A 25,941-nucleotide genomic window follows, 5' to 3' on the forward strand; every position below is an offset into this window, starting at 1 on the left:
CATTTAATTCCAATAAAATGTATCCACTAATAATCTTATACTCTGAAAAAAAAATGTACATGCTACCATATGAATAAGGTTTCATTGTGTACTGTTAACAATTCTGGACTCTGAAACCTATAATCTGTATAAAAATTTGGTAGGTCCTAATGGCTTTTTTTTGTAAATACAATGCAATACTTATCTCTCTGATTATTATTCCTGTAACTTGTAGAAAATAAGATCTCACACTCTAAGAGAAAGTTGTATTTGTTTTGTTAGAAGAGAGGTTCCATGGTGTAATGGTTAGCACTCTGGACTCTGAATCCAGTGATCCGAGTTCAAATCTCGGTGGGACCTGATGTGTTTTAGTACCTTCAGTTTAAGTTCTTGATTGACAGAAAGTCTACTTTTTCATACATATAATAATTTTTTTAAATCACTGATTTTTGTACATATGTACTAAAAGCTAAAAAAAGGTAGTTATAGAAATGTATGTAATTATATGAATTTTACTATATAACCCAAATAAGCGTTGATGTAAATTTATGTAAAATAATTGCAATAAAATGTGTCTTCTAAGAATCTAACATTTTAGAAAAAAATGTTTAGCTCTCCCTCATGAATGAAGTTTCTTGGTGTATTGGTAACCACTCTGATCTTTGAATCCAGTGATCTGTATTTAAATCTTGGTAGGTCCTATTGGTTTTTTGTAAGTATTGTTCAGTTTATATGTCTCTGAGAGTACATTCTAATAAAAACTGTTTAAATGCTTCCTCATGAATGAGGTTTCCTGGTGTATTTGTAACCATTTTGGACTATGAATCCATGATTTGTATTTACATCTTGGTAGGTCCTATTGTTTTTTTGTAAGTAAAATGCAGTTCATATCTCTGAGAAAGAAAATATCTATAAATTGCATAAATTAAGAATCATACACACTGAGAGACAGGTTTATCGGTAATATAATTCCAATAAAATGTAACCTCTAAGAATCTTACACTGTGAGAACATTTTTTACATGCCACCATATGAATGAGCTTTCATGGTGTACTGTTAACAATTCTGGACTCTGAAACTAATAATCTGTATATACAAATTGGTAGGTCCTAATGGTTTTATTTGAAAATACAATGTAGTACATATCTCTCTGAATGAATATTTCTGTATCTTGTAGAAATAAAGATCTTACACTCTGAGAGAAAGTTTTATATGTGTTATTAGAAGGGAGATTCCATGGTGTTATGGTTAGCACTCTGTACTCTGAATCCAGTAAATTGAGTTAAAATCTCGGTGGGACCAGGTGCATTTTAGTACAAAGTTTAATTCCTTGATTGACAAAAACTTTTCTTTTTTATACATATAATACATTTTTTTAAATCACTGATTATCGTAAAAATGTACTAAAATCTAAAAAAAGGTAGTTATAGAAATGTTTGTAATTATATGAATTTTACTGTGTAATCCAAATAAGCATTGATGTTAATATATGTACAATAACTTCAATAAAATGTGTCTTCTAAGAATCTAACATTTTAGAAAAAAATGTTTAGATGTTCCCTAATGAATGTGGTTTCTTGGTGTATTGGTAACCACTCCACTCTGATCTTTGAATACAGTGATCTGTATTTAAATCTTGGTAGGTCCTATTGGTTTTTTGTAAGTACCATTCAGTTCATATCTCTCTGAGAGTACATTCTTATAAAAATATTTAGATGCTCCCTAATGGATGAGGTTTCATGGTATATTGGTAAACATTTTGGACTCTGAATCCATGATCTATATTTACATCTTGGTAGGTTCTATTGGTTTTGTTGTAAGTACAATACAGTTAGTATCTCTGAGAAAGAAAATATCTATAAATTTCATAAATTAAGAATCTTACACACTGAGAGACAGGTTTATCTGTCATTTAATTCCAATAAAATGTATCCACTAATAATCTTATACTCTGAAAAAAAAATGTACATGCTACCATATGAATAAGGTTTCATTGTGTACTGTTAACAATTCTGGACTCTGAAACCTATAATCTGTATAAAAATTTGGTAGGTCCTAATGGCTTTTTTTTTTAAATACAATGTAATACTTATCTCTCTGATTATTATTCCTGTAACTTGTAGAAAATAAGATCTTACACTCTGAGAGAAAGTTTTATATGTGTTATTAGAAGGGAGATTCCATGGTGTTATGGTTAGCACTCTGGACTCTGAATCCAGTAAATTGAGTTCAAATCTCAGTGGGACCAGGTGTATTTTAGTACCTTCAGTTTAAGTCCTTGATTGACAAAAACTTTTCTTTTTTTATACATATAATACATTTTTTTAAATCACTGATTATTGTAAAAATGTACTAAAATCTAAAAAAGGTAGTTATAGAAATGTTTGTAATTATATGAATTTTACTGTGTAATCCAAATAAGCATTGGTGTTAATATATGTACAATAACTTCAATAAAATGTGTTTTCTAAGAATCTAACATTTTAGAAAAAAATGTTTAGATGTTCCCTAATGCATGTGGTTTCTTGGTGTATTGGTAACCACTCCACTCTGATCTTTGAATACAGTGATCTGTATTTAAATCTTGGTAGGTCCTATTGGTTTTGTTGTAAGTACAATACAGTTAATATCTCTGAGAAAGAAAATATCTATAAATTGCATAAATTAAGAATCTTACACACTGAGAGACAGGTTTATCTGTCATTTAATTCCAATAAAATGTATCCACTAAGAATCTTATACTCTGACAAAAAATGTACATGCTACCATATGAATGAGGTTTCATTGTGTACTGTTAACAATTCTGGACTCTGAAACCTATAATCTGTATAAAAATTTGGTAGGTCCTAATGGCTTTTTTTTGTAAATACAATGCAATACTTATCTCTCTGATTATTATTCCTGTAACTTGTAGAAAATAAGAACTCACACTCTAAGAGAAAGTTGTATATGTTGTGTTAGAAGAGAGGTTCCATGGTGTAATGGTTAGCACTCTGGACTCTGAATCCAGTGATCTGAGTTCAAATCTCGGTGGGACCTGATGCATTTTAGTACCTTCAGTTTAAGTTCTTTATTGACAGAAAGTCTTCTTTTTCATACATATAATAATTTTTTTAAATCACTGATTTTTGTAAATATGTACTAAAAGCTAAAAAAGGTAGTTATAGAAATGTATGTAATTATATGAATTTTACTATATAACCCAAATAAGCGTTGATGTAAATATATGTACAATAATTGCAATAAAATGTGTCTTTTAAGAATCTAACATTTTAGAAAAAAATGTTTAGCTCTCCCTCATGAATGAAGTTTCTTGATGTATTGGTAACCACTCTGATCTTTGAATCCAGTGGTCTGTATTTAAATCTTGGTAGGTCCTATTGGTGTTTTGTAAGTACCGTTCAGTTTATATTTCTCTAAGAGTACATTCTAATAAAAACTGTTTAAATGCTTCCTCATGAATGAGGTTTCCTGGTGTATTTGTAACCATTTTGGACTCTGAATCCATGATTTGTATTTACATCTTGGTAGGTCCTATTGTTTTTTTGTAAGTATTATGCAGATCATATCTCTGAGAAAGAAAATATCTATAAATTGCATAAATTAAGAATCATACACACTGAGAGACAGGTTTATCTGTAATATAATTCCAATAAAATGTAACCTCTAAGAATCTTACACTGTGAGAAAAATTTTTACATGCCACCATATGAATGAGCTTTCATGGTGTACTGTTAACAATTCTGGACTCTGAAACCAATAATCTGTATATACAAATTGATAGGTCCAAATGGTTTTATTTGTAAATACAATGTAGTACATATCTCTCTAAATGAATAGTTCTGTATCTTGTAGAAATTAAGATCTTACACTCTGAGAGAAAGTTTTATATGTGTTATTAGAAGGGAGATTCCATGGTGTTATGGTTAGCACTCTGTACTCTGAATCCAGTAAATTGAGTTCAAATCTCGGTGGGACCAGGTGCATTTTAGTACAAAGTTTAATTCCTTGATTGACAAAAACTTTTCTTTTTTATACATATAATACATTTTTTTAAAATCACTGATTATCGTAAAAATGTACTAAAATCTAAAAAAAAGGTAGTTATAGAAATGTTTGTAATTATATGAATTTTACTGTGTAATCCAAATAAGCATTGATGTTAATATATGTACAATAACTTCAATAAAATGTGTCTTCTAAGAATCTAACATTTTAGAAAAAAATGTTTAGATGTTCCCTAATGAATGTGGTTTCTTGGTGTATTGGTAACCACTCCACTCTGATCTTTGAATACAGTGATCTGTATTTAAATCTTGGTAGGTCCTATTGGTTTTTTGTAAGTACCATTCAGTTCATATCTCTCTGAGAGTACATTCTTATAAAAATATTTAGATGCTCCCTAATGGATGAGGTTTCATGGTATATTGGTAAACATTTTGGACTCTGAATCCATGATCTATATTTACATCTTGGTAGGTTCTATTGGTTTTGTTGTAAGTACAATACAGTTAATATCTCTGAGAAAGAAAATATCTATAAATTGCATAAATTAAGAATCTTACACACTGAGAGACAGGTTTATCTGTCATTTAATTCCAATAAAATGTATCCACTAAGAGTCTTATACTCTGACAAAAAATGTACATGCTACCATATGAATGAGGTTTCATTGTGTACTGTTAACAATTCTGGACTCTGAAACCTATAATCTGTATACAAATTTGGTAGGTCCTAATGGCTTTTTTTTGTAAATACAATGCAATACTTATCTCTCTGATTATTATTCCTGTAACTTGTAGAAAATAAGATCTCACACTCTAAGAGAAAGTTGTATATGTTGTGTTAGAAGAGAGGTTCCATGGTGTAATGGTTAGCACTCTGGACTCTGAATCCAGTGATCCGAGTTCAAATCTTGGTGGGACCTGATGCGTTTTAGTACCTTCAGTTTAAGTTCTTTATTGACAGAAAGTCTTCTTTTTCATACATATAATAATTTTTTTAAATCACTGATTTTTGTAAATATGTACTAAAAGCTAAAAAAGGTAGTTATAGAAATGTATGTAATTATATGAATTTTACTATATAACCCAAATAAGCGTTGATGTAAATATATGTACAATAATTGCAATAAAATGTGTCTTCTAAGAATCTAACATTTTAGAAAAAAATGTTTAGCTCTCCCTCATGAATGAAGTTTCTTGATGCATTGGTAACCACTCTGATCTTTGAATCCAGTGGTCTGTATTTAAATCTTGGTAGGTCCTATTGGTGTTTTGTAAGTACCGTTCAGTTTATATTTCTCTGAGAGTACATTCTAATAAAAACTGTTTAAATGCTTCCTCATGAATGAGGTTTCCTGGTGTATTTGTAACCATTTTGGACTCTGAATCCATGATTTGTATTTACATTTTGGTAGGTCCTATTGTTTTTTTGTAAGTATTATGCAGATCATATCTCTGAGAAAGAAAATATCTATAAATTGCATAAATTAAGAATCATACACACTGAGAGACAGGTTTATCTGTAATATAATTCCAATAAAATGTAACCTCTAAGAATCTTACACTGTGAGAAAATTTTTTACATGCCACCATATGAATGAGCTTTCATGGTGTACTGTTAACAATTCTGGACTCTGAAACCAATAATCTGTATATACAAATTGATAGGTCCAAATGGTTTTATTTGTAAATACAATGTAGTACATATCTCTCTAAATGAATAGTTCTGTATCTTGTAGAAATTAAGATCTTACACTCTGAGAGAAAGTTTTATATGTGTTATTAGAAGGGAGATTCCATGGTGTTATGGTTAGCACTCTGTACTCTGAATCCAGTAAATTGAGTTCAAATCTCAGTGGGACCAGGTGCATTTTAGTACCTTCAGTTTAAGTCCTTGATTGACAAAAACTTTTCTTTTTTTATACATATAATACATTTTTTTAAATCACTGATTATTGTAAAAATGTACTAAAATCACTCTGAGAGAAAGTTTTATACGTGTTATTAGAAGGGAGATTCCATGGTGTTATGGTTAGCACTCTGTACTCTGAATCCAGTAAATTGAGTTCAAATCTCGGTGGGACCAGGTGCATTTTAGTACAAAGTTTAATTCCTTGATTGACAAAAACTTTTCTTTTTTATACATATAATACATTTTTTTAAAATCACTGATTATCGTAAAAATGTACTAAAATCTAAAAAAAAGGTAGTTATAGAAATGTTTGTAATTATATGAATTTTACTGTGTAATCCAAATAAGCATTGATGTTAATATATGTACAATAACTTCAATAAAATGTGTCTTCTAAGAATCTAACATTTTAGAAAAAAATGTTTAGATGTTCCCTAATGAATGTGGTTTCTTGGTGTATTGGTAACCACTCCACTCTGATCTTTGAATACAGTGATCTGTATTTAAATCTTGGTAGGTCCTATTGGTTTTTTGTAAGTACCATTCAGTTCATATCTCTCTGAGAGTACATTCTTATAAAAATATTTAGATGCTCCCTAATGGATGAGGTTTCATGGTATATTGGTAAACATTTTGGACTCTGAATCCATGATCTATATTTACATCTTGGTAGGTTCTATTGGTTTTGTTGTAAGTACAATACAGTTAATATCTCTGAGAAAGAAAATATCTATAAATTGCATAAATTAAGAATCTTACACACTGAGAGACAGGTTTATCTGTCATTTAATTCCAATAAAATGTATCCACTAAGAGTCTTATACTCTGACAAAAAATGTACATGCTACCATATGAATGAGGTTTCATTGTGTACTGTTAACAATTCTGGACTCTGAAACCTATAATCTGTATAAAAATTTGGTAGGTCCTAATGGCTTTTTTTTGTAAATACAATGCAATACTTATCTCTCTGATTATTATTCCTGTAACTTGTAGAAAATAAGATCTCACACTCTAAGAGAAAGTTGTATATGTTGTGTTAGAAGAGAGGTTCCATGGTGTAATGGTTAGCACTCTGGACTCTGAATCCAGTGATCCGAGTTCAAATCTCGGTGGGACCTGATGCGTTTTAGTACCTTCAGTTTAAGTTCTTTATTGACAGAAAGTCTTCTTTTTCATACATATAATAATTTTTTTAAATCACTGATTTTTGTAAATATGTACTAAAAGCTAAAAAAGGTAGTTATAGAAATGTATGTAATTATATGAATTTTACTATATAACCCAAATAAGCGTTGATGTAAATATATGTACAATAATTGCAATAAAATGTGTCTTCTAAGAATCTAACATTTTAGAAAAAAATGTCTAGCTCTCCCTCATGAATGAAGTTTCTTGATGCATTGGTAACCACTCTGATCTTTGAATCCAGTGGTCTGTATTTAAATCTTGGTAGGTCCTATTGGTGTTTTGTAAGTACCGTTCAGTTTATATTTCTCTGAGAGTACATTCTAATAAAAACTGTTTAAATGCTTCCTCATGAATGAGGTTTCCTGGTGTATTTGTAACCATTTTGGACTCTGAATCCATGATTTGTATTTACATCTTGGTAGGTCCTATTGTTTTTTTGTAAGTATTATGCAGATCATATCTCTGAGAAAGAAAATATCTATAAATTGCATAAATTAAGAATCATACACACTGAGAGACAGGTTTATCTGTAATATAATTCCAATAAAATGTAACCTCTAAGAATCTTACACTGTGAGAAAAATTTTTACATGCCACCATATGAATGAGCTTTCATGGTGTACTGTTAACAATTCTGGACTCTGAAACCAATAATCTGTATATACAAATTGATAGGTCCAAATGGTTTTATTTGTAAATACAATGTAGTACATATCTCTCTAAATGAATAGTTCTGTATCTTGTAGAAATTAAGATCTTACACTCTGAGAGAAAGTTTTATATGTGTTATTAGAAGGGAGATTCCATGGTGTTATGGTTAGCACTCTGTACTCTGAATCCAGTAAATTGAGTTCAAATCTCGGTGGGACCAGGTGCATTTTAGTACAAAGTTTAATTCCTTGATTGACAAAAACTTTTCTTTTTTATACATATAATACATTTTTTTAAAATCACTGATTATCGTAAAAATGTACTAAAATCTAAAAAAAAGGTAGTTATAGAAATGTTTGTAATTATATGAATTTTACTGTGTAATCCAAATAAGCATTGATGTTAATATATGTACAATAACTTCAATAAAATGTGTCTTCTAAGAATCTAACATTTTAGAAAAAAATGTTTAGATGTTCCCTAATGAATGTGGTTTCTTGGTGTATTGGTAACCACTCCACTCTGATCTTTGAATACAGTGATCTGTATTTAAATCTTGGTAGGTCCTATTGGTTTTTTGTAAGTACCATTCAGTTCATATCTCTCTGAGAGTACATTCTTATAAAAATATTTAGATGCTCCCTAATGGATGAGGTTTCATGGTATATTGGTAAACATTTTGGACTCTGAATCCATGATCTATATTTACATCTTGGTAGGTTCTATTGGTTTTGTTGTAAGTACAATACAGTTAATATCTCTGAGAAAGAAAATATCTATAAATTGCATAAATTAAGAATCTTACACACTGAGAGACAGGTTTATCTGTCATTTAATTCCAATAAAATGTATCCACTAAGAGTCTTATACTCTGACAAAAAATGTACATGCTACCATATGAATGAGGTTTCATTGTGTACTGTTAACAATTCTGGACTCTGAAACCTATAATCTGTATACAAATTTGGTAGGTCCTAATGGCTTTTTTTTGTAAATACAATGCAATACTTATCTCTCTGATTATTATTCCTGTAACTTGTAGAAAATAAGATCTCACACTCTAAGAGAAAGTTGTATATGTTGTGTTAGAAGAGAGGTTCCATGGTGTAATGGTTAGCACTCTGGACTCTGAATCCAGTGATCCGAGTTCAAATCTTGGTGGGACCTGATGCGTTTTAGTACCTTCAGTTTAAGTTCTTTATTGACAGAAAGTCTTCTTTTTCATACATATAATAATTTTTTTAAATCACTGATTTTTGTAAATATGTACTAAAAGCTAAAAAAGGTAGTTATAGAAATGTATGTAATTATATGAATTTTACTATATAACCCAAATAAGCGTTGATGTAAATATATGTACAATAATTGCAATAAAATGTGTCTTCTAAGAATCTAACATTTTAGAAAAAAATGTTTAGCTCTCCCTCATGAATGAAGTTTCTTGATGCATTGGTAACCACTCTGATCTTTGAATCCAGTGGTCTGTATTTAAATCTTGGTAGGTCCTATTGGTGTTTTGTAAGTACCGTTCAGTTTATATTTCTCTGAGAGTACATTCTAATAAAAACTGTTTAAATGCTTCCTCATGAATGAGGTTTCCTGGTGTATTTGTAACCATTTTGGACTCTGAATCCATGATTTGTATTTATATTTTGGTAGGTCCTATTGTTTTTTTGTAAGTATTATGCAGATCATATCTCTGAGAAAGAAAATATCTATAAATTGCATAAATTAAGAATCATACACACTGAGAGACAGGTTTATCTGTAATATAATTCCAATAAAATGTAACCTCTAAGAATCTTACACTGTGAGAAAAATTTTTACATGCCACCATATGAATGAGCTTTCATGGTGTACTGTTAACAATTCTGGACTCTGAAACCAATAATCTGTATATACAAATTGATAGGTCCAAATGGTTTTATTTGTAAATACAATGTAGTACATATCTCTCTAAATGAATAGTTCTGTATCTTGTAGAAATTAAGATCTTACACTCTGAGAGAAAGTTTTATATGTGTTATTAGAAGGGAGATTCCATGGTGTTATGGTTAGCACTCTGTACTCTGAATCCAGTAAATTGAGTTCAAATCTCAGTGGGACCAGGTGCATTTTAGTACCTTCAGTTTAAGTCCTTGATTGACAAAAACTTTTCTTTTTTTATACATATAATACATTTTTTTAAATCACTGATTATTGTAAAAATGTACTAAAATCACTCTGAGAGAAAGTTTTATACGTGTTATTAGAAGGGAGATTCCATGGTGTTATGGTTAGCACTCTGTACTCTGAATCCAGTAAATTGAGTTCAAATCTCGGTGGGACCAGGTGCATTTTAGTACAAAGTTTAATTCCTTGATTGACAAAAACTTTTCTTTTTTATACATATAATACATTTTTTTAAAATCACTGATTATCGTAAAAATGTACTAAAATCTAAAAAAAAGGTAGTTATAGAAATGTTTGTAATTATATGAATTTTACTGTGTAATCCAAATAAGCATTGATGTTAATATATGTACAATAACTTCAATAAAATGTGTCTTCTAAGAATCTAACATTTTAGAAAAAAATGTTTAGATGTTCCCTAATGAATGTGGTTTCTTGGTGTATTGGTAACCACTCCACTCTGATCTTTGAATACAGTGATCTGTATTTAAATCTTGGTAGGTCCTATTGGTTTTTTGTAAGTACCATTCAGTTCATATCTCTCTGAGAGTACATTCTTATAAAAATATTTAGATGCTCCCTAATGGATGAGGTTTCATGGTATATTGGTAAACATTTTGGACTCTGAATCCATGATCTATATTTACATCTTGGTAGGTTCTATTGGTTTTGTTGTAAGTACAATACAGTTAATATCTCTGAGAAAGAAAATATCTATAAATTGCATAAATTAAGAATCTTACACACTGAGAGACAGGTTTATCTGTCATTTAATTCCAATAAAATGTATCCACTAAGAGTCTTATACTCTGACAAAAAATGTACATGCTACCATATGAATGAGGTTTCATTGTGTACTGTTAACAATTCTGGACTCTGAAACCTATAATCTGTATAAAAATTTGGTAGGTCCTAATGGCTTTTTTTTGTAAATACAATGCAATACTTATCTCTCTGATTATTATTCCTGTAACTTGTAGAAAATAAGATCTCACACTCTAAGAGAAAGTTGTATATGTTGTGTTAGAAGAGAGGTTCCATGGTGTAATGGTTAGCACTCTGGACTCTGAATCCAGTGATCCGAGTTCAAATCTCGGTGGGACCTGATGCGTTTTAGTACCTTCAGTTTAAGTTCTTTATTGACAGAAAGTCTTCTTTTTCATACATATAATAATTTTTTTAAATCACTGATTTTTGTAAATATGTACTAAAAGCTAAAAAAGGTAGTTATAGAAATGTATGTAATTATATGAATTTTACTATATAACCCAAATAAGCGTTGATGTAAATATATGTACAATAATTGCAATAAAATGTGTCTTCTAAGAATCTAACATTTTAGAAAAAAATGTCTAGCTCTCCCTCATGAATGAAGTTTCTTGATGCATTGGTAACCACTCTGATCTTTGAATCCAGTGGTCTGTATTTAAATCTTGGTAGGTCCTATTGGTGTTTTGTAAGTACCGTTCAGTTTATATTTCTCTGAGAGTACATTCTAATAAAAACTGTTTAAATGCTTCCTCATGAATGAGGTTTCCTGGTGTATTTGTAACCATTTTGGACTCTGAATCCATGATTTGTATTTACATCTTGGTAGGTCCTATTGTTTTTTTGTAAGTATTATGCAGATCATATCTCTGAGAAAGAAAATATCTATAAATTGCATAAATTAAGAATCATACACACTGAGAGACAGGTTTATCTGTAATATAATTCCAATAAAATGTAACCTCTAAGAATCTTACACTGTGAGAAAATTTTTTACATGCCACCATATGAATGAGCTTTCATGGTGTACTGTTAACAATTCTGGACTCTGAAACCAATAATCTGTATATACAAATTGATAGGTCCAAATGGTTTTATTTGTAAATACAATGTAGTACATATCTCTCTAAATGAATAGTTCTGTATCTTGTAGAAATTAAGATCTTACACTCTGAGAGAAAGTTTTATATGTGTTATTAGAAGGGAGATTCCATGGTGTTATGGTTAGCACTCTGTACTCTGAATCCAGTAAATTGAGTTCAAATCTCAGTGGGACCAGGTGCATTTTAGTACCTTCAGTTTAAGTCCTTGATTGACAAAAACTTTTCTTTTTTTATACATATAATACATTTTTTTAAATCACTGATTATTGTAAAAATGTACTAAAATCTAAAAAAGTTAGTTATAGAAATGTTTGTAATTATATATGTTACTGTGTAATCCAAATAAGCATTGATGTTAATATATGTACAATAACTTCAATACAATGTGTTTTCTAAGAATCTAACATTTTAGAAAAAAAGGTTTAGATGTTCCCTAATGAATGTGGTTTCATGGTGTATTGGTAACCACTCCACTCTGATCTTTGAATACAGTGATCTGTATTTAAATCTTGGTAGGTCCTATTGGTTTTGTTGTAAGTACAATACAGTTAATATCTCTGAGAAAGAAAATATCTATAAATTGCATAAATTAAGAATCTTACACACTGAGAGACAGGTTTATCTGTCATTTAATTCCAATAAAATGTATCCACTAAGAATCTTATACTCTGACAAAAAATGTACATGCTACCATATGAATGAGGTTTCATTGTGTACTGTTAACAATTCTGGACTCTGAAACCTATAATCTGTATAAAAATTTGGTAGGTCCTAATGGCTTTTTTTTGTAAATACAATGCAATACTTATCTCTCTGATTATTATTCCTGTAACTTGTAGAAAATAAGATCTCACACTCTAAGAGAAAGTTGTATATGTTGTGTTAGAAGAGAGGTTCCATGGTGTAATGGTTAGCACTCTGGACTCTGAATCCAGCGATCTGAGTTCAAATCTCGGTGGGACCTGATGTGTTTTAGTACCTTCAGTTTAAGTTCTTCATTGACAGAAAGTCTTCTTTTTCATACATATAATAATTTTTTTATTTCACTGATTTTTGTAAATATGTACTAAAAGCTAAAAAAGGTAGTTATAGAAATGTATGTAATTATATGAATTTTACTATATAACCCAAATAAGCGTTTATGTAAATATATGTACAATAATTGCAATAAAATGTGTCTTCTAAGAATCTAACATTTTAGAAAAAAATGTTTAGCTCTCCCTCATGAATGAAGTTTCTTGATGTATTGGTAACCACTCTGATCTTTGAATCCAGTGGTCTGTATTTAAATCTTGGTAGGTCCTATTGGTTTTTTGTAAGTACCGTTCAGTTTATATTTCTCTGAGAGTACATTCTAATAAAAACTGTTTAAATGCTTCCTCATGAATGAGGTTTCCTGGTGTATTTGTAACCATTTTGGACTCTGAATCCATGATTTGTATTTACATCTTGGTAGGTCCTATTGTTTTTTTGTAAGTATTATGCAGATCATATCTCTGAGAAAGAAAATATCTATAAATTGCATAAATTAAGAATCATACACACTGAGAGACAGGTTTATCTGTAATATAATTCCAATAAAATGTAACCTCTAAGAATCTTACACTGTGAGAAATTTTTTTACATGCCACCATATGAATGAGCTTTCATGGTGTACTGTTAACAATTCTGGACTCTGAAACCAATAATCTGTATATACAAATTGATAGGTCCAAATGGTTTTATTTGTAAATACAATGTAGTACATATCTCTCTGAATGAATATTTCTGTATCTTGTAGAAATTAAGATCTTACACTCTGAGAGAAAGTTTTATATGTGTTATTAGAAGGGAGATTCCATGGTGTTATGGTTAGCACTCTGTACTCTGAATCCAGTAAATTGAGTTCAAATCTCAGTGGGACCAGGTGCATTTTAGTACCTTCAGTTTAAGTCCTTGATTGACAAAAACTTTTCTTTTTTATACATATAATACATTTTTTTAAATCACTGATTATTGTAAAAATGTACTAAAATCTAAAAAAGGTAGTTATAGAAATGTTTGTAATTATATAAATGTTACTGTGTAATCCAAATAAGCATTGATGTTAATATATGTACAATAACTTCAATAAAATGTGTCTTCTAAGAATCTAACATTTTAGAAAAAAATGTTTAGATGTTCCCTAATGAATGTGGTTTCTTGGTGTATTGGTAACCACTCCACTCTGATCTTTGAATACAGTGATATGTATTTAAATCTTGGTAGGTCCTATTGGTTTTTTGTAAGTACCATTCAGTTCATATCTCTCTGAGAGTACATTCTTATAAAAATATTTAGATGCTCCCTAATGGATGAGGTTTCATGGTATATTGGTAAACATTTTGGACTCTGAATCCATGATCTATATTTACATCTTGGTAGGTTCTATTGGTTTTGTTGTAAGTACAATACTGTTAATATCTCTGAGAAAGAAAATATATATAAATTGCATAAATTAACACACTGAGAGACAGGTTTATCTGTCATTTAATTCCAATAAAATGTATCCACTAAGAATCTTATACTCTGAAAAAAAAAAATGTACATGCTACCATATGAATAAGGTTTCATTGTGTACTGTTAACAATTCTGGACTCTGAAACCTATAATCTGTATAAAACTTTGGTAGGTCCTAATGGCTTTTTTTTGTAAATACAATGTAATACTTATCTCTCTGATTATTATTCCTGTAACTTGTAGAAAATAAGATCTCACACTCTAAGAGAAAGTTGTATATGTTGTGTTAGAAGAGAGGTTCCATGGTGTAATGGTTAGCGCTCTGGACTCTGAATCCAGCGATCCGAGTTCAAATCTCGGTGGGACCTGATGTGTTTTAGTATCTTCAGTTTAAGTTCTTGATTGACAGAAAGTCTACTTTTTCATACATATAATAATTTTTTTAAATCACTGATTTTTGTAAATATGTACTAAAAGCTAAAAAAAGGTAGTTATAGAAATGTATGTAATTATATGAATTTTACTATATAACCCAAATAAGCGTTGATGTAAATATATGTACAATAATTGCAATAAAATGTGTCTTCTAAGAATCTAACATTTTAGAAAAAAATGTTTAGCTGTCCCTCATGAATGAAGTTTCTTGGTGTATTGGTAACCACTCTGATCTTTGAATCCAGTGATCTGGATTTAAATCTTGGTAGGTCCTATTGGTTTTTTGTAAGTTCAGTTTATATTTCTCTGAGAGTACATTCTAATAAAAACTGTTTAAATGCTTCCTCATGAATGAGGTTTCCTGGTGTATTTGTAACCATTTTGGACTCTGAATCCATGATTTGTATTTACATCTTGGTAGGTCCTATTGTTTTTTTGTAAGTATTATGCAGTTCATATCTCTGAGAAAGAAAATATCTATAAATTGCATAAATTAAGAATCATACACACTGAGAGACAGGTTTATCGGTAATATAATTCCAATAAAATGTAACCTCTAAGAATCTTACACTGTGAGAACATTTTTTACATGCCACCATATGAATGAGCTTTCATGGTGTACTGTTAACAATTCTGGACTCTGAAACTAATAATCTATATATACAATTGGTAGGTCCTAATGGTTTTATTTGTAAATACAATGTAGTACATATATCTCTGAATGAATATTTCTGTATCTTGTAGAAATTAAGATCTTACACTCTGAGAGAAAGTTTTATATGTGTTATTAGAAGGGAGATTCCATGGTGTTATGGTTAGCACTCTGTACTCTGAATCCAGTAAATTGAGTTCAAATCTCAGTGGGACCAAGTGCATTTTAGTACCTTCAGTTTAAGTCCTTGATTGACAAAAACTTTTCTTTTTTATACATATAATACATTTTTTTAAAATCACTGATTATTGTAAAAATGTACTAAAATCTAAAAAAAAGGTAGTTATAGAAATGTTTGTAATTATATGAATTTTACTGTGTAATCCAAATAAGCATTGATGTTAATATATGTACAATAACTTCAATAAAATGTGTCTTCTAAGAATCTAACATTTTAGAAAAAAATGATTAGATGCTCCCTAATGAATGTGGTTTCTTGGTGTATTGGTAACCACTCCACTCTGATCTTTGAATACAGTGATCTGTATTTAAATCTTGGTAGGTCCTATTGGTTTTTTGTAAGTACCATTCAGTTCATATCTCTCTGAGAGTACATTCTTATAAAAATATTTAGATGCTCCCTAATGGATGAGGTTTCATGGTATATTGGTAAACATTTTGGACTCTGAATCCATGATCTATATTTACATCTTGGTAGGTTCTATTGGTTTTGTTGTAAGTACAATACTGTTAATATCTCTGAGAAAGAAAATATATATAAATTGCATAAATTAACACACTGAGAGACAGGTTTATCTGTCATTTAATTCCAATAAAATGTATCCACTAAGAATCTCATACTCTGAAAAAAAAAATGTACATGCTACCATATGAATAAGGTTTCATTGTGTACTGTTAACAATTCTGGACTCTGAAACCTATAATCTGTATAAAAATTTGGTAGGTCCTAATGGCTTTTTTTTGTAAATACAATGTAATACTTATCTCTCTGATTATTATTCCTGTAACTTGTAGAAAATAAGATCTCACACTCTAAGAGAAAGTTGTATATGTTGTGTTCGAAGAGAGGTTCCATGGTGTAATGGTTAGCGCTCTGGACTCTGAATCCAGCGATCCGAGTTCAAATCTCGGTGGGACCTGATGTGTTTTAGTATCTTCAGTTTAAGTTCTTGATTGACAGAAAGTCTACTTTTTCATACATATAATAATTTTTTTAAATCACTGATTTTTGTAAATATGTACTAAAAGCTAAAAAAAGGTAGTTATAAAAATGTATGTAATTATATGAATTTTACTATATAACCCAAATAAGCGTTGATGTAAATATATGTACAATAATTGCAATAAAATGTGTCTTCTAAGAATCTAACATTTTAGAAAAAAATGTTTAGCTGTCCCTCATGAATGAAGTTTCTTGGTGTATTGGTAACCACTCTGATCTTTGAATCCAGTGATCTGGATTTAAATCTTGGTAGGTCCTATTGGTTTTTTGTAAGTTCAGTTTATATTTCTCTGAGAGTACATTCTAATAAAAACTGTTTAAATGCTTCCTCATGAATGAGGTTTCCTGGTGTATTTGTAACCATTTTGGACTCTGAATCCATGATTTGTATTTACATCTTGGTAGGTCCTATTGTTTTTTTGTAAGTATTATGCAGTTCATATCTCTGAGAAAGAAAATATCTATAAATTGCATAAATTAAGAATCATACACACTGAGAGACAGGTTTATCGGTAATATAATTCCAATAAAATGTAACCTCTAAGAATCTTACACTGTGAGAACATTTTTTACATGCCACCATATGAATGAGCTTTCATGGTGTACTGTTAACAATTCTGGACTCTGAAACTAATAATCTATATATACAATTGGTAGGTCCTAATGGTTTTATTTGTAAATACAATGTAGTACATATCTCTCTGAATGAATATTTCTGTATCTTGTAGAAATTAAGATCTTACACTCTGAGAGAAAGTTTTATATGTGTTATTAGAAGGGAGATTCCATGGTGTTATGGTTAGCACTCTGTACTCTGAATCCAGTAAATTGAGTTCAAATCTCAGTGGGACCAAGTGCATTTTAGTACCTTCAGTTTAAGTCCTTGATTGACAAAAACTTTTCTTTTTTATACATATAATACATTTTTTTAAAATCACTGATTATTGTAAAAATGTACTAAAATCTAAAAAAAAAGGTAGTTATAGAAATGTTTGTAATTATATGAATTTTACTGTGTAATCCAAATAAGCATTGATGTTAATATATGTACAATAACTTCAATAAAATGTGTCTTCTAAGAATCTAACATTTTAGAAAAAAATGTTTAGATGCTCCCTAATGAATGTGGTTTCTTGGTGTATTGGTAACCACTCCACTCTGATCTTTGAATACAGTGATCTGTATTTAAATCTTGGTAGGTCCTATTGGTTTTTTGTAAGTACCATTCAGTTCATATCTCTCTGAGAGTACATTCTTATAAAAATATTTAGATGCTCCCTAATGGATGAGGTTTCATGGTATATTGGTAAACATTTTGGACTCTGAATCCATGATCTATATTTACATCTTGGTAGGTTCTATTGGTTTTGTTGTAAGTACAATACTGTTAATATCTCTGAGAAAGAAAATATATATAAATTGCATAAATTAACACACTGAGAGACAGGTTTATCTGTCATTTAATTCCAATAAAATGTATCCACTAAGAATCTTATACTCTGAAAAAAAAAATGTACATGCTACCATATGAATAAGGTTTCATTGTGTACTGTTAACAATTCTGGACTCTGAAACCTGTAATCTGTATAAAAATTTGGTAGGTCCTAATGGCTTTATTTTTGTAAATACAATGTAATACTTATCTCTCTGATTATTATTCCTGTAACTTGTAGAAAATAAGATCTCACACTCTAAGAGAAAGTTGTATATGTTGTGTTAGAAGAGAGGTTCCATGGTGTAATGGTTAGCGCTCTGGACTCTGAATCCAGCGATCCGAGTTCAAATCTCGGTGGGACCTGATGTGTTTTAGTATCTTCAGTTTAAGTTCTTGATTGACAGAAAGTCTACTTTTTCATACATATAATAATTTTTTTAAATCACTGATTTTTGTAAATATGTACTAAAAGCTAAAAAAAGGTAGTTATAGAAAGGTATGTAATTATATGAATTTTACTATATAACCCAAATAAGCGTTGATGTAAATATATGTACAATAATTGCAATAAAATGTGTCTTCTAAGAATCTAACATTTTAGAAAAAAATGTTTAGCTGTCCCTCATGAATGAAGTTTCTTGGTGTATTGGTAACCACTCTGATCTTTGAATCCAGTGATCTGGATTTAAATCTTGGTAGGTCCTATTGGTTTTTTGTAAGTACCGTTCAGTTTATATTTCTCTGAGAGTACATTCTAATAAAAACTGTTTAAATGCTTCCTCATGAATGAGGTTTCCTGGTGTATTTGTAACCATTTTGGACTCTGAATCCATGATTTGTATTTACATCTTGGTAGGTCCTATTGTTTTTTTGTAAGTATTATGCAGATCATATCTCTGAGAAAGAAAATATCTATAAATTGCATAAATTAAGAATCATACACACTGAGAGACAGGTTTATCTGTAATATAATTCCAATAAAATGTAACCTCTAAGAATCTTACACTGTGAGAAAATTTTTTACATGCCACCATATGAATGAGCTTTCATGGTGTACTGTTAACAATTCTGGACTCTGAAACCAATAATCTGTATATACAAATTGATAGGTCCAAATGGTTTTATTTGTAAATACAATGTAGTACATATCTCTCTGAATGAATATTTCTGTATCTTGTAGAAATTAAGATCTTACACTCTGAGAGAAAGTTTTATATGTGTTATTAGAAGGGAGATTCCATGGTGTTATGGTTAGCATTCTGTACTCTGAATCCAGTAAATTGAGTTCAAATCTCAGTGGGACCAGGTGCATTTTAGTACCTTCAGTTTAAGTCCTTGATTGACAAAAACTTTTCTTTTTTATACATATAATACATTTTTTTAAATCACTGATTATTGTAAAAATGTACTAAAATCTAAAAAAGGTAGTTATAGAAATGTTTGTAATTATATAAATGTTACTGTGTAATCCAAATAAGCATTGATGTTAATATATGTACAATAACTGCAATAAAATGTGTCTTCTAAGAATCTAACATTTTAGAAAAAAATGTTTAGATGTTCCCTAATGAATGTGGTTTCTTGGTGTATTGGTAACCACTCCACTCTGATCTTTGAATACAGTGATCTGTATTTAAATCTTGGTAGGTCCTATTGGTTTTTTGTAAGTACCATTCAGTTCATATCTCTCTGAGAGTACATTCTTATAAAAATATTTAGATGCTCCCTAATGGATGAGGTTTCATGGTGTATTGGTAAACATTTTGGACTCTGAATCCATGATCTATATTTACATCTTGGTAGGTTCTATTGGTTTTGTTGTAAGTACAATACAGTTAATATCTCTGAGAAAGAAAATATCTATAAATTGCATAAATTAAGAATCTTACACACTGAGAGACAGGTTTATCTGTCATTTAATTCCAATAAAATGTATCCACTAAGAATCTTATACTCTGAAAAAAAATGTACATGCTACCATATGAATAAGGTTTCATTGTGTACTGTTAACAATTCTGGACTCTGAAACCTATAATCTGTATAAAAATTTGGTAGGTCCTAATGGCTTTGTTTTGTAAATACAATGTAATACTTATCTCTCTGATTATTATTCCTGTAACTTGTAGAAAATAAGATCTCACACTCTTAGAGAAAGTTGTATATGTTGTGTTAGAAGAGAGGTTCCATGGTGTAATGGTTAGCACTCTGGACTCTGAATCCAACGATCCGAGTTCAAATCTCGGTGGGACCTTATGTGTTTTAGTACCTTCAGTTTAAGTTCTTGATTGACAGAAAGTCTACTTTTTCATACATATAATAATTTTTTTAAATCACTGATTTTTGTAAATATGTACTAAAAGCTAAAAAAAAGGTAGTTATAGAAATGTATGTAATTATATGAATTTTACTATATAACCCAAATAAGCGTTGATGTAAATATATGTACAATAATTGCAATAAAATGTGTCTTCTAAGAATCTAACATTTTAGAAAAAAATGTTTAGCTGTCCCTCATGAATGAAGTTTCTTGGTGTATTGGTAACCACTCTGATCTTTGAATCCAGTGATCTGGATTTAAATCTTGGTAAGTCCTATTGGTTTTTTGTAAGTACCGTTCAGTTTATATTTCTCTGAGAGTACATTCTAATAAAAACTGTTTAAATGCTTCCTCATGAATGAGGTTTCCTGGTGTATTTGTAACCATTTTGGACTCTGAATCCATGATTTGTATTTACATCTTGGTAGGTCCTATTGTTTTTTTGTAAGTATTATGCAGTTCATATCTCTGAGAAAGAAAATATCTATAAATTGCATAAATTAAGAATCATACACACTGAGAGACAGGTTTATCGGTAATATAATTCCAATAAAATGTAACCTCTAAGAATCTTACACTGTGAGAACATTTTTTACATGCCACCATATGAATGAGCTTTCATGGTGTACTGTTAACAATTCTGGACTCTGAAACCAATAATCTGTATATACAAATTGATAGGTCCAAATGGTTTTATTTGTAAATACAATGTAGTACATATTTCTCTGAATGAATATTTCTGTATCTTGTAGAAATTAAGATCTTACACTCTGAGAGAAAGTTTTATATGTGTTATTAGAAGGGAGATTCCATGGTGTTATGGTTAGCACTCTGTACTCTGAATCCAGTAAATTGAGTTCAAATCTCAGTGGGACCAGGTGCATTTTAGTACCTTCAGTTTAAGTCCTTGATTGACAAAAACTTTTCTTTTTTATACATATAATACATTTTTTTAAATCACTGATTATTGTAAAAATGTACTAAAATCTAAAAAAGGTAGTTATAGAAATGTTTGTAATTATATAAATGTTACTGTGTAATCCAAATAAGCATTGATGTTAATATATGTACAATAACTTCAATAAAATGTGTCTTCTAAGAATCTAACATTTTAGAAAAAAATGTTTAGATGTTCCCTAATGAATGTGGTTTCTTGGTGTATTGGTAACCACTCCACTCTGATCTTTGAATACAGTGATATGTATTTAAATCTTGGTAGGTCCTATTGGTTTTTTGTAAGTACCATTCAGTTCATATCTCTCTGAGAGTACATTCTTATAAAAATATTTAGATGCTCCCTAATGGATGAGGTTTCATGGTATATTGGTAAACATTTTGGACTCTGAATCCATGATCTATATTTACATCTTGGTAGGTTCTATTGGTTTTGTTGTAAGTACAATACTGTTAATATCTCTGAGAAAGAAAATATATATAAATTGCATAAATTAACACACTGAGAGACAGGTTTATCTGTCATTTAATTCCAATAAAATGTATCCACTAAGAATCTTATACTCTGAAAAAAAAATGTACATGCTACCATATGAATAAGGTTTCATTGTGTACTGTTAACAATTCTGGACTCTGAAACCTATAATCTGTATAAAACTTTGGTAGGTCCTAATGGCTTTTTTTTGTAAATACAATGTAATACTTATCTCTCTGATTATTATTCCTGTAACTTGTAGAAAATAAGATCTCACACTCTAAGAGAAAGTTGTATATGTTGTGTTAGAAGAGAGGTTCCATGGTGTAATGGTTAGCGCTCTGGACTCTGAATCCAGCGATCCGAGTTCAAATCTTGGTGGGACCTGATGTGTTTTAGTATCTTCAGTTTAAGTTCTTGATTGACAGAAAGTCTACTTTTTCATACATATAATAATTTTTTTAAATCACTGATTTTTGTAAATATGTACTAAAAGCTAAAAAAAGGTAGTTATAGAAATGTATGTAATTATATGAATTTTACTATATAACCCAAATAAGCGTTGATGTAAATATATGTACAATAATTGCAATAAAATGTGTCTTCTAAGAATCTAACATTTTAGAAAAAAATGTTTAGCTGTCCCTCATGAATGAAGTTTCTTGGTGTATTGGTAACCACTCTGATCTTTGAATCCAGTGATCTGGATTTAAATCTTGGTAGGTCCTATTGGTTTTTTGTAAGTTCAGTTTATATTTCTCTGAGAGTACATTCTAATAAAAACTGTTTAAATGCTTCCTCATGAATGAGGTTTCCTGGTGTATTTGTAACCATTTTGGACTCTGAATCCATGATTTGTATTTACATCTTGGTAGGTCCTATTGTTTTTTTGTAAGTATTATGCAGTTCATATCTCTGAGAAAGAAAATATCTATAAATTGCATAAATTAAGAATCATACACACTGAGAGACAGGTTTATCGGTAATATAATTCCAATAAAATGTAACCTCTAAGAATCTTACACTGTGAGAACATTTTTTACATGCCACCATATGAATGAGCTTTCATGGTGTACTGTTAACAATTCTGGACTCTGAAACTAATAATCTATATATACAATTGGTAGGTCCTAATGGTTTTATTTGTAAATACAATGTAGTACATATATCTCTGAATGAATATTTCTGTATCTTGTAGAAATTAAGATCTTACACTCTGAGAGAAAGTTTTATATGTGTTATTAGAAGGGAGATTCCATGGTGTTATGGTTAGCACTCTGTACTCTGAATCCAGTAAATTGAGTTCAAATCTCGGTGGGACCAAGTGCATTTTAGTACCTTCAGTTTAAGTCCTTGATTGACAAAAACTTTTCTTTTTTATACATATAATACATTTTTTTAAAATCACTGATTATTGTAAAAATGTACTAAAATCTAAAAAAAAGGTAGTTATAGAAATGTTTGTAATTATATGAATTTTACTGTGTAATCCAAATAAGCATTGATGTTAATATATGTACAATAACTTCAATAAAATGTGTCTTCTAAGAATCTAACATTTTAGAAAAAAATGTTTAGATGCTCCCTAATGAATGTGGTTTCTTGGTGTATTGGTAACCACTCCACTCTGATCTTTGAATACAGTGATCTGTATTTAAATCTTGGTAGGTCCTATTGGTTTTTTGTAAGTACCATTCAGTTCATATCTCTCTGAGAGTACATTCTTATAAAAATATTTAGATGCTCCCTAATGGATGAGGTTTCATGGTATATTGGTAAACATTTTGGACTCTGAATCCATGATCTATATTTACATCTTGGTAGGTTCTATTGGTTTTGTTGTAAGTACAATACTGTTAATATCTCTGAGAAAGAAAATATATATAAATTGCATAAATTAACACACTGAGAGACAGGTTTATCTGTCATTTAATTCCAATAAAATGTATCCACTAAGAATCTCATACTCTGAAAAAAAAAAATGTACATGCTACCATATGAATAAGGTTTCATTGTGTACTGTTAACAATTCTGGACTCTGAAACCTATAATCTGTATAAAAATTTGGTAGTTCCTAATGGCTTTTTTTGTAAATACAATGTAATACTTATCTCTCTGATTATTATTCCTGTAACTTGTAGAAAATAAGATCTCACACTCTAAGAGAAAGTTGTATATGTTGTGTTAGAAGAGAGGTTCCATGGTGTAATGGTTAGCGCTCTGGACTCTGAATCCAGCGATCTGAGTTCAAATCTCGGTGGGACCTGATGTGTTTTAGTATCTTCAGTTTAAGTTCTTGATTGACAGAAAGTCTACTTTTTCATACATATAATAATTTTTTTAAATCACTGATTTTTGTAAATATGTACTAAAAGCTAAAAAAAGGTAGTTATAAAAATGTATGTAATTATATGAATTTTACTATATAACCCAAATAAGCGTTGATGTAAATATATGTACAATAATTGCAATAAAATGTGTCTTCTAAGAATCTAACATTTTAGAAAAAAATGTTTAGCTGTCCCTCATGAATGAAGTTTCTTGGTGTATTGGTAACCACTCTGATCTTTGAATCCAGTGATCTGGATTTAAATCTTGGTAGGTCCTATTGGTTTTTTGTAAGTTCAGTTTATATTTCTCTGAGAGTACATTCTAATAAAAACTGTTTAAATGCTTCCTCATGAATGAGGTTTCCTGGTGTATTTGTAACCATTTTGGACTCTGAATCCATGATTTGTATTTACATCTTGGTAGGTCCTATTGTTTTTTTGTAAGTATTATGCAGTTCATATCTCTGAGAAAGAAAATATCTATAAATTGCATAAATTAAGAATCATACACACTGAGAGACAGGTTTATCGGTAATATAATTCCAATAAAATGTAACCTCTAAGAATCTTACACTGTGAGAACATTTTTTACATGCCACCATATGAATGAGCTTTCATGGTGTACTGTTAACAATTCTGGACTCTGAAACTAATAATCTATATATACAATTGGTAGGTCCTAATGGTTTTATTTGTAAATACAATGTAGTACATATCTCTCTGAATGAATATTTCTGTATCTTGTAGAAATTAAGATCTTACACTCTGAGAGAAAGTTTTATATGTGTTATTAGAAGGGAGATTCCATGGTGTTATGGTTAGCACTCTGTACTCTGAATCCAGTAAATTGAGTTCAAATCTCAGTGGGACCAAGTGCATTTTAGTACCTTCAGTTTAAGTCCTTGATTGACAAAAGCTTTTCTTTTTTATACATATAATACATTTTTTTAAAATCACTGATTATTGTAAAAATGTACTAAAATCTAAAAAAAAAGGTAGTTATAGAAATGTTTGTAATTATATGAATTTTACTGTGTAATCCAAATAAGCATTGATGTTAATATATGTACAATAACTTCAATAAAATGTGTCTTCTAAGAATCTAACATTTTAGAAAAAAATGTTTAGATGCTCCCTAATGAATGTGGTTTCTTGGTGTATTGGTAACCACTCCACTCTGATCTTTGAATACAGTGATCTGTATTTAAATCTTGGTAGGTCCTATTGGTTTTTTGTAAGTACCATTCAGTTCATATCTCTCTGAGAGTACATTCTTATAAAAATATTTAGATGCTCCCTAATGGATGAGGTTTCATGGTATATTGGTAAACATTTTGGACTCTGAATCCATGATCTATATTTACATCTTGGTAGGTTCTATTGGTTTTGTTGTAAGTACAATACTGTTAATATCTCTGAGAAAGAAAATATATATAAATTGCATAAATTAACACACTGAGAGACAGGTTTATCTGTCATTTAATTCCAATAAAATGTATCCACTAAGAATCTTATACTCTGAAAAAAAAAATGTACATGCTACCATATGAATAAGGTTTCATTGTGTACTGTTAACAATTCTGGACTCTGAAACCTGTAATCTGTATAAAAATTTGGTAGGTCCTAATGGCTTTATTTTTGTAAATACAATGTAATACTTATCTCTCTGATTATTATTCCTGTAACTTGTAGAAAATAAGATCTCACACTCTAAGAGAAAGTTGTATATGTTGTGTTAGAAGAGAGGTTCCATGGTGTAATGGTTAGCGCTCTGGACTCTGAATCCAGCAATCCGAGTTCAAATCTCGGTGGGACCTGATGTGTTTTAGTATCTTCAGTTTA

The 25,941-nt window shown here is 29.9% G+C and overlaps 14 non-coding genes across 14 annotated transcripts; all 14 read left to right on the forward strand.

Moving 5' to 3' along the window:
- Window positions 1-267: 267 nt before the first annotated feature.
- Window positions 268-339, forward strand: TRNAQ-CUG (transfer RNA glutamine (anticodon CUG)). The gene has a single exon. It is a non-coding gene; the product is annotated as a tRNA-Gln (tRNA).
- A 2,607-nt stretch (window positions 340-2,946) lies between these two features.
- Window positions 2,947-3,018, forward strand: TRNAQ-CUG (transfer RNA glutamine (anticodon CUG)). Its single transcript has one exon. It is a non-coding gene; the product is annotated as a tRNA-Gln (tRNA).
- Window positions 3,019-4,834: 1,816 nt separating this feature from the next.
- Window positions 4,835-4,906, forward strand: TRNAQ-CUG (transfer RNA glutamine (anticodon CUG)). Its single transcript has one exon. It is a non-coding gene; the product is annotated as a tRNA-Gln (tRNA).
- A 2,038-nt stretch (window positions 4,907-6,944) lies between these two features.
- On the forward strand, window positions 6,945-7,016 carry TRNAQ-CUG (transfer RNA glutamine (anticodon CUG)). Its single transcript has one exon. It is a non-coding gene; the product is annotated as a tRNA-Gln (tRNA).
- Window positions 7,017-8,832: 1,816 nt separating this feature from the next.
- On the forward strand, window positions 8,833-8,904 carry TRNAQ-CUG (transfer RNA glutamine (anticodon CUG)). The gene has a single exon. It is a non-coding gene; the product is annotated as a tRNA-Gln (tRNA).
- Window positions 8,905-10,942: 2,038 nt separating this feature from the next.
- Window positions 10,943-11,014, forward strand: TRNAQ-CUG (transfer RNA glutamine (anticodon CUG)). Its single transcript has one exon. It is a non-coding gene; the product is annotated as a tRNA-Gln (tRNA).
- A 1,658-nt stretch (window positions 11,015-12,672) lies between these two features.
- Window positions 12,673-12,744, forward strand: TRNAQ-CUG (transfer RNA glutamine (anticodon CUG)). Its single transcript has one exon. It is a non-coding gene; the product is annotated as a tRNA-Gln (tRNA).
- Window positions 12,745-14,554: 1,810 nt separating this feature from the next.
- TRNAQ-CUG (transfer RNA glutamine (anticodon CUG)) lies at window positions 14,555-14,626 on the forward strand. The gene has a single exon. It is a non-coding gene; the product is annotated as a tRNA-Gln (tRNA).
- Window positions 14,627-16,433: 1,807 nt separating this feature from the next.
- TRNAQ-CUG (transfer RNA glutamine (anticodon CUG)) lies at window positions 16,434-16,505 on the forward strand. The gene has a single exon. It is a non-coding gene; the product is annotated as a tRNA-Gln (tRNA).
- Window positions 16,506-18,314: 1,809 nt separating this feature from the next.
- TRNAQ-CUG (transfer RNA glutamine (anticodon CUG)) lies at window positions 18,315-18,386 on the forward strand. The gene has a single exon. It is a non-coding gene; the product is annotated as a tRNA-Gln (tRNA).
- Window positions 18,387-20,202: 1,816 nt separating this feature from the next.
- On the forward strand, window positions 20,203-20,274 carry TRNAQ-CUG (transfer RNA glutamine (anticodon CUG)). The gene has a single exon. It is a non-coding gene; the product is annotated as a tRNA-Gln (tRNA).
- A 1,810-nt stretch (window positions 20,275-22,084) lies between these two features.
- TRNAQ-CUG (transfer RNA glutamine (anticodon CUG)) lies at window positions 22,085-22,156 on the forward strand. The gene has a single exon. It is a non-coding gene; the product is annotated as a tRNA-Gln (tRNA).
- Window positions 22,157-23,963: 1,807 nt separating this feature from the next.
- On the forward strand, window positions 23,964-24,035 carry TRNAQ-CUG (transfer RNA glutamine (anticodon CUG)). The gene has a single exon. It is a non-coding gene; the product is annotated as a tRNA-Gln (tRNA).
- A 1,809-nt stretch (window positions 24,036-25,844) lies between these two features.
- Window positions 25,845-25,916, forward strand: TRNAQ-CUG (transfer RNA glutamine (anticodon CUG)). Its single transcript has one exon. It is a non-coding gene; the product is annotated as a tRNA-Gln (tRNA).
- The last annotated feature ends 25 nt before the right edge of the window (window positions 25,917-25,941 follow it).

Source organism: Pseudophryne corroboree, chromosome 11 (assembly GCF_028390025.1).
Source record: "Pseudophryne corroboree isolate aPseCor3 chromosome 11, aPseCor3.hap2, whole genome shotgun sequence".
Taxonomy (NCBI): domain Eukaryota; kingdom Metazoa; phylum Chordata; class Amphibia; order Anura; family Myobatrachidae; genus Pseudophryne; species Pseudophryne corroboree.